We start from the raw sequence: 19,702 nt of genomic DNA on the forward strand, positions 1-19,702 counted from the left end.
TGGTACTGACGGAACCCAAACTGCATGGGGTGCAGAAGAGAATGGTAGCTGAGATGTTTATTCAGCAGCTTCAAAATCCATTTTTCTGCTACCTTGGAGACAACAGGAAAGATGCTCATTGGACGATAGTTAGAGATATTTGTTTTGTCTCCTGATTTAAAAAATGGTGAGACTGTAGCCACCTTCCAACCTGATGGAACTGTTGCCATTCTGATGGATGCATTTATCAGATATGTTATTGGGCACACTAGTGTGTTTATAATTTTTTTAAAAATTGTGTATCAAGCCCATATACATCTTTGGCTTTCGAGGCCCTCATTGATTTAATTATGCTAGCAACTTCAAGCTCTGTGATTTGCTCTAAGTTAAACCTAGGTTGTCTGAGATCAGTAGACTGACAAGGTATATCTGACTGAGTGAACATCTGTGTTATTTGATTAACAGAATTAATAAAAAAGTTATTGAATTCAGTTGCTATTTCTTTTGGATTAGTCAGCAACTTATTATTCACTTTTATTTCCAGACTGTTATTGACCGTTTTATGTTCCTTACGTATCAGTTTGCTTATATTTTGCCATTTCCATTTGCACTTTTGATAACATCGAAAAATAAATTTGTCTTTGGCTTTACGCAATGCATTAGTTGTTTTATTCCTCATGGAAGTAAATCTTTGCCTGTCAATAGTTAATCCAGATTTTGTAGAGGTTTTAAGCAAAATGTCTCTTTCTTTCAGAAGTTTTTTAAAGTTATTATTTAGCCAAGGCAGATGGTATTTCCTTTTATTTCCTTGACTTCTTTTAAGGAAGGGTTGCATAACTTCTGTAATTTTTGAGTTAAATATTTGAGAGTTGAGTTCAATATCATCTTCTGAGAACAACATTTTACTTCTTTTTATGATATTTTGAAGATTTTGATGCAGGTATTGTGGAATAAATTTATGATGTTTATGGGTATTAATATTAACAGTATTAACTTGTTTTTTACTTAATGTGCATTTTAGAGTATTCCTAACATATATTAATACTCCCCCACCCCTCCCACCCTCTATGTCCTTTCTGAATACATTGTAACCAGGCATCTTCACTACAGCCTCTGGGGAGGAATGGGACAGCCATGTCTCTGAAAGTCCTAGAAAGTCAATATTGGAGTTTGTGTGCCTTTTACTCCAATCATAGAACACCATACCTTCTCATGAGTACACTTAATTTCCTCATGTTCAACAACTGCCATCTTCAGTTCCAACCAGGCTGATTTCACACTTTTGTAATGTTATTGCCACATGCAGCATTTCCAGAAAACACCTGTTAGTGTTGAGGGTGTGCCTGCTCATCAAATGTTTATGCTAATTAATTTATTTGATACGTTCAAGTTTGCTGGGACAAATTTGAGAATAAAATATTGTGTCGCTGCTAACAGGAATGTCCCGCGCAACAGCCAAGCTGACAGGTACTCGGTCCATGAATATCCTGAGCAGCTAGGACATCCCAGAAGCAGACGGAGGAGGTGAGGGAGCGAGGGAAGGAGGGAGGGGAGGAGAAGAAAGGAGGAGAAGTACTTGCAGGGGGAGGGAGGGAGAAAGAAAGGGAAGGCTGTTCCGCTTGGATGGCCGGAGCAGTCAGGAGGCTGCTGGGGAGGGGAGACACACAAGACATCGCTTTCGCTTTCTGCGCTTCCCTTCTCGGGCTTTTTCTCCTGCGTGCGTCCCGACCGGAGCAAAAGAGGGGAGGGCAGCGGGGAGTCAAGGAAGGGAGAGCTGACGCATCTGAGTGAGTGGGCACACCGAGGCTTCACTTCCCCCCTCCACCTTCGATATGCAACCCGCGAGACGCCTGCGCACCGCCCTCGACCCGCGCTGCTGACACCGAGAGGGAGAGACCCGGAGGAAGGAAGGACGCAGAGAGCCGGAGATGGATGCGGAGTAGCGGCTCATGCAGGAGGGGGCCACGCTGATGAGACAAGCGGAGCATAAGCGTGTTTTCTTTCTTCTTCTTCTTGTTTTGCTCACAAGCCAGATAGAGACCCTGTTATTATTTCTTTATCTTTTTTTTTCTTCTTTTTCTTCTGTAACCCGGAGCGTCACAAGTGTGACATTTAGTTTGGAAACAAATTTCGGATTATTCTGTGCCTGTGATTCCTGGAAGAAATAACACACAACAGGTAAGCTTGTTATTATTATTATTATTATTATTATTATTATTATTATTATTATTATTATTCATCCAAACGCGTTCAAGCGTTCCTTAAAATGAAAGTCAAACATGTGAAACCAGCGCCAGAGAATGATCTCAAGTTTTCCCAGATTACAGTCAAAGCTTGAGGCTGGCTGTGTGTAGAGGCGGGATTGCCTTTCTCTGAAATTCTCCGTCGTTCTGATCTCATTTGTTTGTGTCTACTTTGTTGTGGGACCGTCATCATGTTGGATGCGAAGTAATCTAAATCTGCGAGCGCGTCTCTCCGATCGCTGCAGATGTTGGGCTAATCCCGCCGGTTGTTGACCCTCCCTTCCAGAGCCTTAATCCCCGCAGATTGCACTGAGTGCGTCGCCGCAGCTGACCGGCTGTCCGCTGCACGGACGGGACGAACGCGGAGCATAAACACAAACTTCGGTTTTCAGCCAGTTGTTAACCCCAACCAGGAACCTACCCATACTATGGATATGAATAAAATCCAAAAACTAGTTGAGTGTTTATTTTGGTCGTGCTGATATGGATCAGAACATGTTCCATAGTTTGCAGCCGGTGTCTGATGGGCAGCACTGCAGTGTGAAGCTGTCGCAATAAGTTTATGGGACTTGCGCGTCTGGTCTCTGGCATAGCAAGTGGAAGCCATAACTTTAGTTGTTTTGCTCCACAAACACGAATCAACAGTTGTACACTATAAAAACTCATCTCTGGGAGTGCAAAATAACCAATAGAATAATCCAATTTTAAATCAAAGACAATTTGATTTGGGTCAATTATGTGCCAGTTACTCAATATCCATGGTGGTCATTGTGTTTCAGTTGCTATGTGAGCTTAGTCAGTCCTCATCTCTCTGTGAGATATGTTAAAAATTTAACACAGTACTCATCTAAATTTAATTTGAAAATGGTCCAAGTCATACTTGACTATCTTTAGCTTTATATATATATATAAGTATATATATGACACTTAGGAATTGTCATTAGGTAGTGTTTTAATAAATATAAATATGTTGCTGTAAGTATTTAAAGTTTTTATTTAGCTTCAGCTTGCTTGATAAGCCTTAAATCAAACTTCCTTGGAATTTATGCTTCCTGAAGGCCTTGAAATATTTTTCCACGTTCATGTATTTGTGCTATGTTGACCTCATCAACATGTTTGCTCACATTTGTGCTTCTGCCAAATAGTTGTCGCACTCAGAGATGTGTGACAACTCTCCAATCTCTTAGAAGATGACAGTGCAGTAGCTTATGCACTGATGATGAAATAAAGAAAAATACTGAAAAGGACAACAGAAAAAAAATCTATTTCCTCAGTACTGCATAGTAGCTATGTTTTTCTGTCTTCTCCATGTTTGGCGCCATCCTTTGAATCGGAGTGGTAATGTCACAGGCAAAGTCAAAAACTTGGGATTCTTATAAACCGCATATATTTGGTATGGCTTTCAGGGAAAACTATTGAATATCATCTTACTAAGATGATTTAAAGAGTTTGCTACTATTTCAGTAAAATTGTATGCTTCCGAATTAATAATTTTCTTCTTTAACTGGTTTACTTTTAGGTGTTTTTTTTTTTTCCAAACTTTGACAACAAACTAGATTATCAAAATTATCTTAATAGTAAGCCTATCAAAAAAAAGCAATAAATCAATTAATTCCATGTTAAATAATGCATCTCATTGATGATTGCTGTCCATTTAGATGCTCCCTTTTAATATCCTTGAAAACATTTGACACCCAGTGCAAAGTGGCCTGCACCGCCTGCCTCTTTAGACTGTTTTCTCTGCCTATGCTGAATTACTATTATTTTTTTAAATACAGTTTTGGTTACAGAGACTTCATAATCGATTTTAATTATTGCTGTTTCATTTGTTTTGTTTTCTTTTGTATATTTAAAATGTTTTCCAATTACAATCTCAAAAATTCTTTAGAAATTAAAATATTTTTTGATTTTTCATTGGCATAAAAATGCATCATCCAGCAAAATTTGTTATTATAACAGGCCTACTTGATCAATTTGAATTGAACAAATTTAGTTTATAATGTATATAAAATAAGTGGTTGGCATTCAGTGCATTGGCATTTGAACTCACTGTTATCTACTCTCAGAATTTTTTATTAAAATCTGCCAAAATGTCTTTATATTATTACACTAATTTTTGTTAGTAACACTTTGTTTAATGCTGTAATTTGTTAGAGATTTAAAATCGGGGGAATAATGAGGCAGTATGCACTATTCATGAGCATCGGTCTGTTGATGTATATAGGCCTGCATGAGACAGACCAAAGGAGCAGCTCCAGTGATGCTCTCAGTGATCGCTTCCACACTTGTAATCTGACTTGACAAGAGTGGAACTTATTCTAAAGGGCTGTACAAGAAGAGGCAAAATGAGAATTGCTTCATCCTACAAGGAGTAAGCTACTCGGAGTAATCCTCCTCTCGGTCCTAGTTTCTCACTCAATAGTGCAGCATCAAGAAAACATTACTGACATCTGATCATTTTATTTTTTTTGTAAGTGATGATAGGGAGCAGAAGAGGGTTGATTGTGTAACTGGTTTGATTAGCAAACTGCATTGCGATTCCAGGATTTGATAACCGTGAGTGTAAATACAGCAGTTTCTCTCAGGTCTGTGCAAGTTTTGTCTTTCAGTAATTTTGCATACAGCAATAGAGATGTTGCACTGGTTTGCATTGTTGCTTTTAGCTATGTTTAGGAACATTAACAAAGTCTCAGCTGACCTAGTCGATGACAAAATATTTGTTTTCAAGTTGAAGTTAGAAATGCGTGTTATGACCAGGAGAGACACATTGCAGTGTAATGTCACTGGCACAAAAACTGCTTGCTGACCATGACTACCATTGGTTTTAGTGTCAACATAATGCTCTAAATATTTAATGTACAGGTTGTATTTAAAAAATACCTGGTGTTTTGCTAATTGTCAAAACTATGGATAACAAAGTCAGGAAAAAGAGTTACTTAAAGATAGCAAGGGAGAGAAAAGTAGGTCAGTTATGCTAGCTTGACTTTGACAACATTTAACTCGTAGATCGGTGTGGGATTTGGTGTGTTTAGGTTCAGTAAAACAAAAGGAGACTTACACACTAAATCTGACAGATAATCAGTAAAGCAGGGGATTAAATTAGTTAGTTAATCTACCATGGCAATCATTTATTAATAATCGCAAAATAAACATCAAGCCTGAAAGTACAAAACTGTAATGAGACAGACCAAAGGATTTTTGATTTTTGAATGTTTTATGCCGCGGCTCTAAATGTGCATATCCTGGGGTATTTTTGAATGTTATGAATGGAATAATGAATGTTATGTTCTTTATGTGGAAATGTTTGCATGTTTTTTTGTGTTGAATTCTGATACATATGTAGTGCTGTTACTGCTATTTGCTATGTCAACCACTGTGTGTGGCCAACAGAGCGAGAAAAAAGAACATGAGTAGTTTTGAGCTATTCAACGTTTTTCTGCCTTATTTTCCCTTTGCTCTTCCACACTGCACTAAATGAATAATATCTACATGTCCACGTTTTATTTGTTAATGGAAATATTCCACTGTGGTATCTTGGCTATGGAAAGTTAAGTAAAAGAATCGTCTTTTTTCCCCTCCAGAGTTTTACGTAGACACAACATTTCTGGACGTAAATAAAATGCAACATGTCTATACACTAAAGAAGAAGCCAGTTACCTGCTGGTGACAGTTCTTTGCTGTCTAGGTGTCGAGGATAACAGCTGGATTTCTTTTGGATTTTGGTTTTGGTTCCTGCTTGGAGACTCCAACATCCAGCGGCTCCCACCATCCAGAGGCTGGAAGCGGAGCAGCCCTTTAACGCTTGGCCACGTGCTATAAGCCAATGAACCTGTCAGGAGTGACGGAGCACTGAAGTGACAGGAAAAAAATACCCCAGGATATGCACATTTAGAGCCGCGGCATAAAACATTCATTGGATGCTTTTCCCGGGAAGTAGCCTTTCGAAGAAATGTGTCATCAAGGTCATTTTTATTTCATGCCTCTTCAGGAAAATCCAGCAGAAGGAATAGAGATGTAGGGTTTGTGTAGATTTAACACTGGTGAGCCTTTGGTGTGAGGGCTCATAGGAAGTTTCTACTCTACACATTGATTTGTTTTATCATATCAGTTAAGTGTTGACATTATATCCGCTGGGCCCCCTGGCTTAGTCATGGCTGTATATTCTCCACTGCTGTTCCATGTGTGCTGTCTAAAAACTCAAATGGAATCAACAGGTCATGATAAGTTTCTTTTTTCTTTATTTTAATTTGAATTATTATTATTATTATTATTATTATTATTATTATTATTATTATTATTATTATTATTATTATTATTATTATTATTATTATTTTATTTTTTTAACAATTTTTTTCACTCACTTGAGGATCTGCATTCTGTACTACTGGTGAATCACTGTAATGGATTAAAAGAAAATGATAAAAACAGTAGTTTGTCAGGTGTCTAAGGGCATCTCTTTCAAAATGATTTTGTTTTTATCAATCAAATAATAATTGTGTTTCCCTGTGGTTGCAATTGTGTTATTTGTGTTTATTTATAGCTGAAATACAATATTAGGTCATATGAGTTTAAAGATTTCAGTCATCAATCAGTAGTTCCTTTTTTTAATGGAAATGCCAAAGATGTTTACCTTCAGTTTTTTTCATGGCGATTGGAATTCTGTTGTTTTGGGTCAAACTATTGTTATACATGACTGGTTTGGACATCAAACAAGCAACATTGCAACACTTTGAGTGAGAAATACCACACAAAGAATCAGAGAAAGGGAGGCAATGATTTGCTATTAGTTCTCAATGCTGCCACAACTGGATCACAAGATCCAATGGTCAGGTCAGGAAAAAGTTTAAATCTAGAAAAACATTGAGAAAGTACAAAGTATAACTTGCCTTTGACAACCTAAACGCTTACAGGAATAAAACCTGTAACTATTGACCAGCCTTTTGTAAGCTTCTTTTGTGACAAGGTCAAAATCTTCTGCGGTTGGAAAGATTCCTTTCCACCAATTTGATACTGATCAAAACATTAGTATGACTCAGTTTTAAAAAGACAATACATTTACACATGCTAGAAAATATCATTCGTCTGAAAAAAATAAAAATCCACAATAGCGGTTTAATATTTCATAGATCAAGCCAAAGCCAAATTTCCACAGGGCTTTTTATGAAGCTGGCTGTAAATAAATGAAATCAGAAAGCCACTTGTTTCAGTTTAGCTGTGTTTGTTCTGTTTTCATTAGGTTTTTATACTTGTTTTAACATGGACTCTTCATTTTGTAAAAATAAACAGCTGGAGACATTTACCCCCGTGGGACGATAAATGCTGAATAAGCAAAGCTCCTTGATACTGCCGTACCACAGAGCAGCACAGTGTTCTGTCCACCAGACATTACATGTATGAATAAGGGAGAGGAGCTGTTTGATGCTGGTTGCTATTGTCTGCAAGTCCCATCGCTGAGTGTCTTTGTATTTTTTAGATGAAGCAAAAAAAAAAAAAACAAAGAAAAGCATTAAATGGTTCTTTGAGAAGGCTCCATTTCCTGCTCTATTTATTCTCTCTTATTGAATCTCCAAATGCCCTATTTGTAATTCAATCAAATTAAAATCATTTTCCCTGCTTTTGTGATACTTTATGATGATCTGCCACTTCTAGGCTGTTGGTTTCGTGGCACTGCCTTCCTCTGGGGTACGTCTTCACAGCCCTTCTGAGCCGCCGACGTTTCCTAATTCAAACAATGTTGCACACACTGCCTCTTCCTTGGGAACGGCTTTAATTGAGTGCTTAATAAGAGCACCGCCACACAGCAACCCGCTTCGGCGGGGGATGTGAGCGCTGGGACTGCTGCATTATTAAATGGACTTATATAAGCCCTGGAAACATCTTTCTCTTTACAAGTGATCTCGGAGTAAGGCCAGACACTTCTGATGATACAGTTCACCTCTCTTCTATGCAGGGATGACTGTTTTGTTGTTTTTTATTCATCATTGAAGATCCATATTAACCTTTTTTTAGAGGTTTATTGTTTGTCAGTGGATGTGCCTTTTATCTTTCCTTTTGGATTCAATCCAGCAAATCAATTTAATAAAACTGCTCTTTGTTCTTTGTGTTAATAATAATAATTTAGGGTGTTTTCACACTAGTCTGGTGGACTCAGTTTGGTGAGGGACCAAAGTTGCATCATTTGTTACATTTTCAGCTGCTGCAGTTCTCTTTCACACCCCACTGTGTCAAATGAAGCAAAGCCTTTGAAAACACTGTTCACCTCCTCACCTGTGGTGGTGCTGCGCCAATAACCACTGAAGGAAATGACAAGAAAACCTGTAAAGAAAACAGAAACACTTGGCGCAACTTTCTTCATCACTAAATTGTAGATGGAAATGGAATTGATCTGGGTTTTAATGTTTGCAGGATTGTCCTTGGCGAAAGACCACATGGCATTTCTCCTGCTAGCGCTCATTTGTTTTGGTTGTATTTACCCAGAATGCCCTCCAGTATAATTCGCTTCCTGGTTTTGGAGCTGTGTCAGGTCCGTTTGGCATTCAAACTGTGTCAGAGTTCACTTCACCTGAACAGAAACCTGGGTTTTTAGGCGGACCAGTGTTTGATTGTTAGTCCTCGTCGGAGTTTGATTATGTTTTCACACCTTCTCTTTATGAGTAAACAAACCAGAGTTTGGTTAAAGTGGACTAAATAAAGCTGATTTGAATGGGCCCTGAAAGTATGGAAAAAAGAAACAGGCATGACCCCATTTAAGATGATCACAGCACAATGATACAAAGTAAAAATATCCACGGTTTGACAGTGTTTTGTGTCTTTACACAAAAACTTCAAGCAATGATAAATCTCAGTTGTCAGATGTAAGACATGGTATGGTCCAGTCGACAAAAATATGAAACAAACTTAAAAGACTATTCCTACTCTATTAATATATTATGTAAGTAAGATCGAGTCAGTTAGAGACACAAATGTTTTTGTTATTACTTACATTTTAGGTATTATTGTGACTTTAAACATATGTTTAGATTACATAACATAAGATTAAAATTTGATGGCTCAGTGGAGTATACTATATTGAGTCTAATGTAATCATAATCAGTCAAATTTCTTAAGACTTCATTGGATGAAATTAATCACTCCACCTAAATAGAGTAGTGAAATGTTTTCATATTATACTACATAAATTAATACATTTTCACATGATACTCTGAGTTTGAGTGATTATTTCCATAGTACATGATCTACTAAAAAACAAAAAAGTTAAACTGTACCCCACAAATTAACTACATGTATCCAAAATTGTTTACCAAAATGTAATCAAAATGGGATTGAACCACACAGCAGTGCATAGTACAAAAACATTTATCGTAACTTACTGTTAATAACTGGTGGATACATATTCAGGAATACGTGACATAACTCATACAGACATTTTGGAAATAATCTAACTTTTGTGGTAATTACGGATGAACAATACCCCAAGAATATTTACATGTTTGTGAGACACTTAAGAGGTTGAGAAAAACAAACACAAAAGATGTCATTGTTACTTCTATTCAAGTCTTGATTGTCACGAGCTGATTGGGGCATAGCAGTGCTTCTCAGTAACAGTATGGTTTGATTGTACTACCAGAAGGCCACAACCCTTCAGAAAAAAGACAAAAAAAAAATAGGATGGCAGATGTGGATGTTGATGAAGTAAAGTGGTTGTATTATGCAACGCAGCAATTTCTTCTTTTGAGGATGAACCCAAGCAACAAGGAAAATGTGAAAACCACCACTCAATTTGGCAATCAATGGCAGCAGAGGGAACATTTTCATCAAATAACCATTTATTGCTGTGCAGAAACCCGTCTCTTAATTCTGCTGAATTCTAAAGAGAAATACTTACTGCAAAATCAGGTGCAAAATGCCCTGTGTTTCTCAGGAGAGCCTAGCTCAGGTGAAATAATGTTCTGAGCACATTTTATGATTAAACAATGAAGGAAAGCATCCAGAATCCACGTGAAGGGATGGTAAAGACCCGGTTAAATTGGATCTTTGAATGCATATATATTGCTTTAATTATATGAGTAATATATGAGACAAACTGAAAATGTTTCTTCTTTTGATCATGTTTTAAATCCTGAAAAAAATATAATTTAAAAAATTACTATTTTTAGTTCTTGAATCTATTAGTTTAATTATAGACTACTACAAAATGTTACTTATTTACAAAATTTTTTAGGGACATTATTAAATTTCAACCTTAGCAGAAACATAGATTGTAAAAAACAGCTTGGTACTATGTTTATCCACAATATGTTTATTTCACTTCATTTTCTTACAATGTGAAATTATATCCATCTTATTTCAGTAGGGTTAGGAATACTTTTCCAATTGACCTGTATTTTTTCCTGCTTTTAAATCGCAGAGAGCACAAGAGTGATAAACTTGATTATTTTTAATTGGTAATTATCTGGAGAAGGCAGACGATGCGGTCAGGGATTGAGAGATGAATTATTATTGATCATGAAACATATTACAAACCTGAGCCAGTCTCAACACCAAGACCAATCCTCTTCACAAACTAACATTTCTTTTCTGGTGGCCTGTTGTAACCAAACCACAATGGAAGGAATCAAGGAATTTCCCCTTTGTATGTTTTTTATTTTTTAATTTTTTTAGATAATGTAAAAGAAGTGAACATAGATTATTTGATAAACAATAAAATAATTAATTATTTTTCACTTGGATGAATCCACAACCCGAATCCACACGTTAAGCTTTTGCCTGATTATAGCTGGACTAGCTATGGAACAAGTCTGATTACTGAAATTGAAAAAAAAAGAAGAAATATATTGAATCTGATTATCAGTTATTTAAAAAATTGCAGGTCACAATTAGCCACCAAAACAAACAAATTTATTGTACAGCTAATATTATCTTACACCAAACTGAAAAAAAACAAAAACAAAGATAATTTGACTACACGTCTATTTTCAGGGCTTGATATTTTCAGACCCCAAAATCTCTTTTGTTTTTGTTCAGGTGTGTGGTCTGCCAAAATGATTTCTGTCACTCAGTTGACTTTTATTTAATTAGATTTTTTAATGCCTTTTAAAAATGAACTGTACTGATACTTTAACCTGAAGCACTTTCCTTTATAGCTTGATCCATCGTTTGTGTGTTCGAGTGCGCTGTCTATGTTTGTGTTTCAATACATGTTTTTGAAGGATCTCATTAGAAAAGGTTGATAGAAACGGCAAAATTCTATATAACTTTCACAATTTGAGAAAAAACGTTTTTACACTTGCTGGAGGTGTGTTTCAATTATTATGACAAAGTCAACGCACTAAGGGGGCAATGGAAACACCTTTGCCAAATACATAGGGGCCTTTTCCATCCATTATCAGAGACAAAACTGAAATATTTCAAAGTCCAGACCTCCAGTTCAGAGAAAAGACTTGATTATATGAAACTGTTTATTGTAGTACATTTTTCAGCCATATATAAATATATAAAAAATAAGTACAAATAATGACATATATTACAGACCAAAAGTTTGGACACAACCTTCTCATTCAATGGGTTTCCTTTATTTTCATGACTATTTATAAGGCAAGAAAGCCCACTTATTAACCTGACAGGGCACACCTGTGAAGTGAAAACCATTTCAGGTGACGACCTCCTGAATTTCATAAAGAGAATGCAGAGTGTGTGCGAAGCAGTGATCACAGCAAAAGGTTGCTACTTTGAAGAAACTACAATGTAAGGCATATTTTCAGTTGTTTTACACTTTTTTGTTTAGTACATATTTCCACATGTGTTATATTTCCACATGTGTTAATTCATAGTTTGATGTCTTCAGTGTGAATCCACAATGTCAATAGTCATGAAAATAAAGGAAACTCATTGAATGAAAAGGTGTGTCCAAACTTTTGGTCTGTACTGTATGGCACAACATACCCTGTCCTATTGTTTCAGAACACATGAACATTTTCACACTCTTGATCCCAAACGACATACACTATTCATATGCATATACAAATTTCTATAATTTATTTTTTAACACAATGTTTTGTCATAAATTAATACAATAAGATCACGTTCTATATTTTTGCTTCATTGTAACTTGCTACGTTGCATGGAATTGTTCTCCATTAAATCAGCACATTGAATCAGAGTGAGTTATGTTTGAGTGGTGAAACAAATCGTACTGAAAAAGTGTTAGCCATGTTTGATCTGCGAAGCAGGGGCACCCAGCCCTGTTCCTTGATATCTGTTTTTCACAGATTTTGTTCAAATGAGTCTTAACAGACATGTTATTGAATTACTTGATGCTAAAGTTTTGTTGTGCTGGCTCTGGCCTCTCTTCTAACTTTGTTTTTTCTCCTTCTTATATTTTAGGACATTATTTTTTATGTATCCCAGAGGGGAAGAAAAAGAAGTGTTTCCTAATTGGCATTTCCACATGTACAGGAAGAGGAACATTGTGTTCATTTAAAATAAGCTTGAAGAGAACTGCAGATGTTGCAGGTATTAAAAATGTAATCAGTTTTTTCCCTTTATGAAATTATTAGGTATTCTGGAAAGGCTCTGTTTGTTTATTAGACCGTTTCAGATGTGCGGGGTTCAGATAAATGAGTTCTTGTAGCCATTGTATCAAAGAACAATTAGCTGGTTTGTCCATTTAAATTGATGATGGAAAGAAATAATAACAAAAAAAACAGAAGATACTCGTTAGGTTAGCTATAAAATATCACGGATATCAGAACATAACAAAACGGAGCCATCGCAAGGATATCATACATTATCCTTGCGATAAATCTTATCTTAACTGACAACTAATGTTACATCTATTGAGGTGACTTTGCGTTCCATTATTTTATTTTGTCCATTGTTGTTGCCGCTACACCCCCCTCCTCCCCTCCTTCACTCTCTACTCTCTCAGTCACTACTTCCTCTTCTGAGAGGGGAGATGTGCTACCAGCTCTCCATCTAACGGGTAAATTGAGTTTCCTAAATCCGCTGGGATTTACCCTATCCAGAACTGAAGTAAACTCTGTTTAAGCTGGTTTCGAGACCGGATTCGCCTGACTACTAACGGCCTACATCCAGATGTCCCACCCTTCTTCCCCCTGTGAATTAGCCAGACTGAGCAGCATACAGCCAACTAGTTCCACAGAGCACATCTGTTAACGGTCGCTCCTTCTCTTTTTTGCAACTTGCACTTGTTACTGAATCAGGTTAGTTTTAGTGACTCGGGCGAGTCCCAAGGATGTTGTTTTAAATTTGGGCTAAAGCAACCTATAAAACATGACCTACTTTTTTTCCCAGAATCAAACATCACAGCTATTTTACTACCATCAAAGAACTTTGAGGTGACTCATTAATTGAATGTCCACAACATCTTTTAGATTTTCTTTATGCTAAATATTTTATTAGTAAAGCAATTTTGCAAGGGTCAGTACAGCTTAATTAAGTAGCAGAAATAATCAAATAAGTAAAATCAATCATCTAGCCTGTCTTTCCCTAACGCTGATACTAAGAACTAAAAAGGGAACCTTTAGAGAGACGGACAGAGTTTGGTGTCTCGAACCCAGAACTGGATCGATGATGAAGAAGGTGTTACAGCAGGCGGAGGAGGTTGATTGACGAAGGCAGGGATCTCTGTTGGTCTGATGAGCTTTCATCTCTGCATCGATGGTGAGGTCACACAGGACTTGGGTCTTTGTCTTTGTCTTGATCTTCATCTTTGCCTTGGTCTTCATCTTTGCCTTGATCTTCATCTTTGTCTTTATCTTTGTCCTTGGGGTCTGAACCCAGCCGATGAGAGAAGTCCAATTTGAAGCCACATGTTGCGGGGCTGATGGGTTGGTCCCCAAGTGCAGGACAGTCTTCGTCCCTGTGACCCCGGCTCTTCTTCAGCTGCAGAGTTCTTTGTCCATCTCGGTCTTGACTCGAAGCTGCCTGGAGGATCCAACCAAAGATTCCTCTTTTGCTCTCCCCTTATATAGGGTTTATACCCGCTTTCAGTGCATTTTCATTGGCTAACACTGTTGCTGTGCTTTATTGGGTAACTGTTTGGACAGATGGACTCATATCCATCACTGTCTTAGAGACATTTTGTCCTGAGGTCTTGGCTAATGTCTCAGGGTTGCTCAATGTTTCTCCCATGTCTCTGACACGTTTAAGTTGTTCAACAAGCTATCTCCTAATAAGGTCTTGGTCGTCTCTGCTTTTCCGTTAGTCCCCATTTTACCCCTAACCTCTCACCTACTATCTACCTCCAACACATCATCAGTGATCTTTAATAGCAGATACATGTTTTACACCATTTCAAGTTCAATGTTAAAATCACATTCATAAACCTATTAGTTTCTTTAATTTAGCATTCATTAATAAGTTTATGATAATCACAACTTATTACTCTTTTATTATTTGATACCAAAGTTACAGTTACTTGTTTTACTTGTACGTTTTTCCACAAGTGTCAGTAAGTATTGTTATAAGTAAACCAATATTAATATAAGTACTTTACTTTAAATCTTATCTAATTACTCAAAATGTTTAGATTTTATCCTTTGAAACTTTTATGCTTTTAAACAAGGACTGGTCTCAGCTATTTTTATACAGCTGCAAGCTGGAAACTTACTTCCTCTTTTTCCAGGAAACCTGCTCTCCCTGTCTCATCTCTCTCTGACTATGATTTCTTATGATTAGATATAAAAAATAAGTATAATGAAAGTTAAGTTTGCAAGAGACAAAACAACACACACAACCAGATTTATTTTATTGCAGTCTGGGTCTACTGTTGGATCTAGATGTGATTGGTGTGACTTATTTTAAAGATAACTTTATTTGTTGTTACTGTTAACTAAAATCTCCAGCATGGGGAAGTGGGATGATCTCGGATTTTTCTTGACACCATTTAAAATAGAACTTGATCAAGATAATAGGTACTACCTTTGTTCCAGAGGGTGAAGGTAAATAACTTTACTAATATTTCTGCATAAATTTAGTTCCATGAACAACAATAGAAAGTGTAGTGCCCCCGAGTGGTCCAATACTTTTCTGGAAGAAAATTTATACATGGAGCCCCTTGAAGGATTTAGCATGCTGAGATCAATCTGCAGAATGAGTGTCTGCAAAGGGTAGCACACGTTTGATTGGCTCGTGCTTAAATTCCTTATGTAAAAAAAAAAAAAAAAAAAAAAAAAAAACACTATTTTGCAATTGTTGTGTTTCCATGAAGTAAGAAATAATTTTCCATGGTGTGAAAAATCATTAACAAACATGTTGCGCCATCATCCTCTTATCACTTGCTCCTGTCGTTTCCCTCAGTAGTAACATCAGGTTGTTGATCAGATGACCCGAAATTCACCAATATCTGGTCAAACATGTAAAAACAGCAGACAGTTTATATATATATATATATATATATATATATATATATATATATATATATATATATATATATATATATGTCACCAATATGTGCATGTTACGCAACATGTTACTAAGTTGCGTAACATGCCGACTCAGTCGTCGCCCGGCCAAACAAGGTCTGCGTCAGGTGTTGAGGAACCAAAGCACTTTGATGACAAATGGGCTACTGGAACAAGACGGAAATGGGCGAGAGATGAAAATGTGGATCTGTTGGAATGCTACTACTCAAGTAACCCTAGTCAGAGAGGTTACATGCAAAGACTGGGGAAGGAATGGTTACTTCGACATCCCCAGTCAACACTAAGCGCTAAACAACTAGTAGCTCAGTGTTCCAACATCCGCAAACGGCAACTGCTATCACAACTTGAGATTGACGAGATACAACACAAATGCTACGGCAAAGGGAGGAACCCGGATGTCAGGACTGTGGGGACTTAACTACAAGTCCCCACCCAGTGAGGGGATACACGGCCCCAATGAGCGAAACAGAGCTGAACGAGACAGCTGCTGACCTGAGAGAGAGAATCATGACCCGAATGACAACCAGACCTCCTCGGCACCAATTACAACGGCTGAGTGAAGTACCATCTGAAAGTCTCATTGAGAATGTGAATGCAGCATTGAGAACGATCCCTACCGACACCATAACAGAAACCAATGACAAGCAAATGGCAACCTCGATGAGGCCACAAGGAAAGGAGCCACAGCTAAATACCTCCAACGAATAAGGCAAGTCCTGAGAAGCCAGCTCAATGGCAAGAACAAAATCTGTGCGATAAACAGCTATGCCTTGCCAGTAATCAGTTACCCTGCTGGAATAATTAGCTGGCCAAAGGAGGAGATAAAAGCCACATATATTAAGACTTGAAAGCTACTAACCATGCATGGAGGGTTCCATCCCAAATCCAGCACCCTGAGACTGTACACGAGCCGCAAGGAAGGAGGCAGAGGACTAGTGAGTGTGAGAACCACTGTCCAGGACGAAACAACTAAGATCCATAAATACATCAGGGACAAAGCCTCAACAGACAATGTGCTCAGTGAATGTCTCAGACAACAGGGAACGGAGGTTGAGGTGCCAGAGATACCAACATGGGAGGACAAGCCCCTACATGGGATGTACCACCAGCAAATAACCCAAGTGGCTGATATCAGTAAATCCTACCAATGGCTGGAAAAAGCTGGACTCAAGGACAGCACAGAGGCCCTCATCCTGGCCGCCCAGGAACAGGCCCTAAACACCAGAGCAATAGAAGCCCAGATCTACCACACCACACAAGACCCAAGGTGTAGGTTGCAAGGAGGCCCCTGAGACAGTCCAGCACATCACAGCAGGGTGCAAGATACTGGCAGGGAAAGCGTACATGGAGCGACATAACCAAGTGGAGGGCATAGTGTACAGAAACATCTGTGCAGAATATGACTGGAAACCCTGAGATCAAAGTGGGAAACACCCCCAAAGGTGGTGGAGAACGCCAGAGCTAAGATCCTGTGGGACTTCCAGATCCAGACAGACAGAATGGTAATGGCGAACCAACCAGACATTGTCGTAGTGGATAAACAACAGAGGAAAGCCGTTGTGGTAGATGTAGCAATACCAAGTGATTGCAACATCAGGATAAAGGAGCACGAGAAACTGGAGAAATACCAGGGCCTCAGGGAAGAACTGGAGAGGGCCTGGAAGGTGAAGACCACAGTGGCACCTGTGGTCATTGGGGCCCTCGGGGCAGTAACCCCCAAACTGGAGCAGTGGCTACAACAGATCCCAGGAACAACATCAGACATCTCAGTCCAGAAATATGCAGTCCTTGGCACAGCCAAGATACTGCGCAGAACCCTCAAGCTCCCAGGCCTCTGGTAGAGGACCGGAGCTCAGAGGATAAGAAGTGAGAAGTGAATTTATTGTTCTCAATATCGGGACTGATAAAGATACCAATATCATATCAGTGCATCTTTAATTCCAACTATTGTGTATTTGATTCATCCAAAGATGAGAAGCCAAACGTAGGATGTCATGTTATACATAGTCCCTCGAATTAAAGGTCCAACAGTAATCTATTTTGAACCAGATATTAACTCTGGAAATCTTTCTGAAATAACGATTACAACTCAAAATAGTAGCTTATATTAAATTATAAAATCCAAAGTAAAAAGTCAAACAAAATTCTAATAAAACCCAAAATATTAACCTCCATATAAACTGTTTTCAGCAAATGGACCTAAAAGAGTGAGGGTCAGGAACAGCTCTCTAAGACCGAGCCTCATATCAGGTTAATCGGGTTCAATACAATTATTATTAAGATGTGCACACTTAACACAGCTGGGTTTTTATGTTTTTACATCAGAGATGTATTTGTTTTTTACTTGAAATGTTCAAATTTGTCAGGTTATAGGCAGAAAACTCTTTAAAATTTTACATCAATATCTTGTTTTTGTCTTTCTAAAATGAGTTTGTACAATTTGGATAAGCACTTTATATCCAAATGACTTTGAATATTGCAAACAAAAATGAGACCAGATTCACATTCAGAAATTTCCTCTCAGCAGGAAAACAAACCATAGGCCATGAGAAATGTGGTCAAAATATTTCTCATAAAACCTAAAGAGAAAACAACATTTTACTATTCAGTAAAAACAAAAGGAATAAAACAAAGCAAATTGTGTCGATAACAAAGGAGAACAGAAAGCTGGTATTTAAACAAAATCATGGAGGTTTGGTGTTAATTACTCCACAGTAAATAAATAAAAAATGAAACACACACATATACACATGCACTGATGATTAATAAGGTTGGGGTCTGAAAAGCTGAGAGTGAAAATAATCATCTATTGTTAACTGGACTTTTTAATTAAAGCGAGTAAAAACTGCACAGAGAGCAGAAGGTGATTCACAGCAGAAAAACACCTGCATGTTGTTAAGGATGTTTAACTGGGTTTGTCACTGTGCAGAAGGCTCAAAGCTCCATTTAGCATTCAGTTAGTCAGCTTGGTATGTTATATCTGATGTGTTTAATAAGATGATATTAACTTCAGCTGTTTTTTAACAGTGGTACCAAAAACGGCTGGAAAGGTGGACCCAAATTATATCAGCCGCTGTTCTTGCACAATTTGTAGTACATGCAAAAGTTTGGTCTCTTTATGAGGATGACAAGCTACATTTTCTATTTTTGCTTTAAAAAGCACTTTAACTGTAAGTAGTTTGTAGCTATTACGTTTGTAACACAAAAGAAATAGAAAAATTTTGCTTACCACGCGTTTTTCATTTTCATTCCTAGTAAATGCACATTGAGTGTTGAATATATGGACTGGAAAATACAATAAATCTGTAGAATAAAGTATTCTGCTCATGGATTTCAAGATTGATCAGAATAGCACAAAAAGAAATGTTATTTTGGACATTTATGTTTTTGAGGATGTTGTCCAAGTGCCATTCGGAGACTCCATTGGGCGTCTCCAAATGGCACTTGGACAACACCTGATATACAAACTTCAAATGACTGTAACTCCTCAGTGCTTCAACATACAGTCATCAATGAGGCTCTAATGAAATATAATGACCAGCCGAATCCTCAGATAGACACATTATTACTGATAGTGGAAATGACTTATAATTCTATAAATAAAATAGCATATTTGTCAAGTTAATGCATGCGCAAAAATTCCTTATGTAAACAATAACGTGCAGGTCAATATTTGTATATATGATTATGATTAAGTCAGTGGCTCACCAGATTTGCATCTCACTGCACGTTACTGATATATGTACGTATATATTTATGTATGTATGTGTGCAAACAAGAAGCCAAATAATAATAAAAAAAAACGTTTTGTCTTATTAAACTTTGGACACTGGGAATCTTCCAGGTTAAAATTAATTATTTCCCATAGTCCTATGATTCACTTGGTCTTCACAAATGACTGCAGCATCTCAAATGCAGTCATGTTCCTTTCATGATGTTTTTTGTGATGTTGTGAACGCCTCAGCTCAAAAGCAGCTCGTGTTTTATATTTGTGTTGTTTTCCCAGCATTCAACAGGTTTCATTCAGTCCTTCCT

General features: G+C 37.5%; 1 protein-coding gene across 1 annotated transcript in view; it reads left to right on the top strand.

Moving 5' to 3' along the window:
• The first annotated feature begins 1,629 nt into the window (after positions 1-1,629).
• Positions 1,630-19,702, top strand: part of cntn4 (contactin 4) — a 199,033-nt gene continuing 180,960 nt past the window's right edge. The window contains exon 1 of the mRNA XM_055026948.1: positions 1,630-2,157. The gene's annotated coding sequence lies outside the window, so the exon portion shown is untranslated. The remainder of the gene's footprint in view (positions 2,158-19,702) is intronic.

The sequence above is a fragment of the Poeciliopsis prolifica genome, unplaced genomic scaffold (genome assembly GCF_027474105.1).
Source record: "Poeciliopsis prolifica strain line A6 unplaced genomic scaffold, Auburn_PproV2 SCAFFOLD003, whole genome shotgun sequence".
NCBI classification, from domain to species: domain Eukaryota; kingdom Metazoa; phylum Chordata; class Actinopteri; order Cyprinodontiformes; family Poeciliidae; genus Poeciliopsis; species Poeciliopsis prolifica.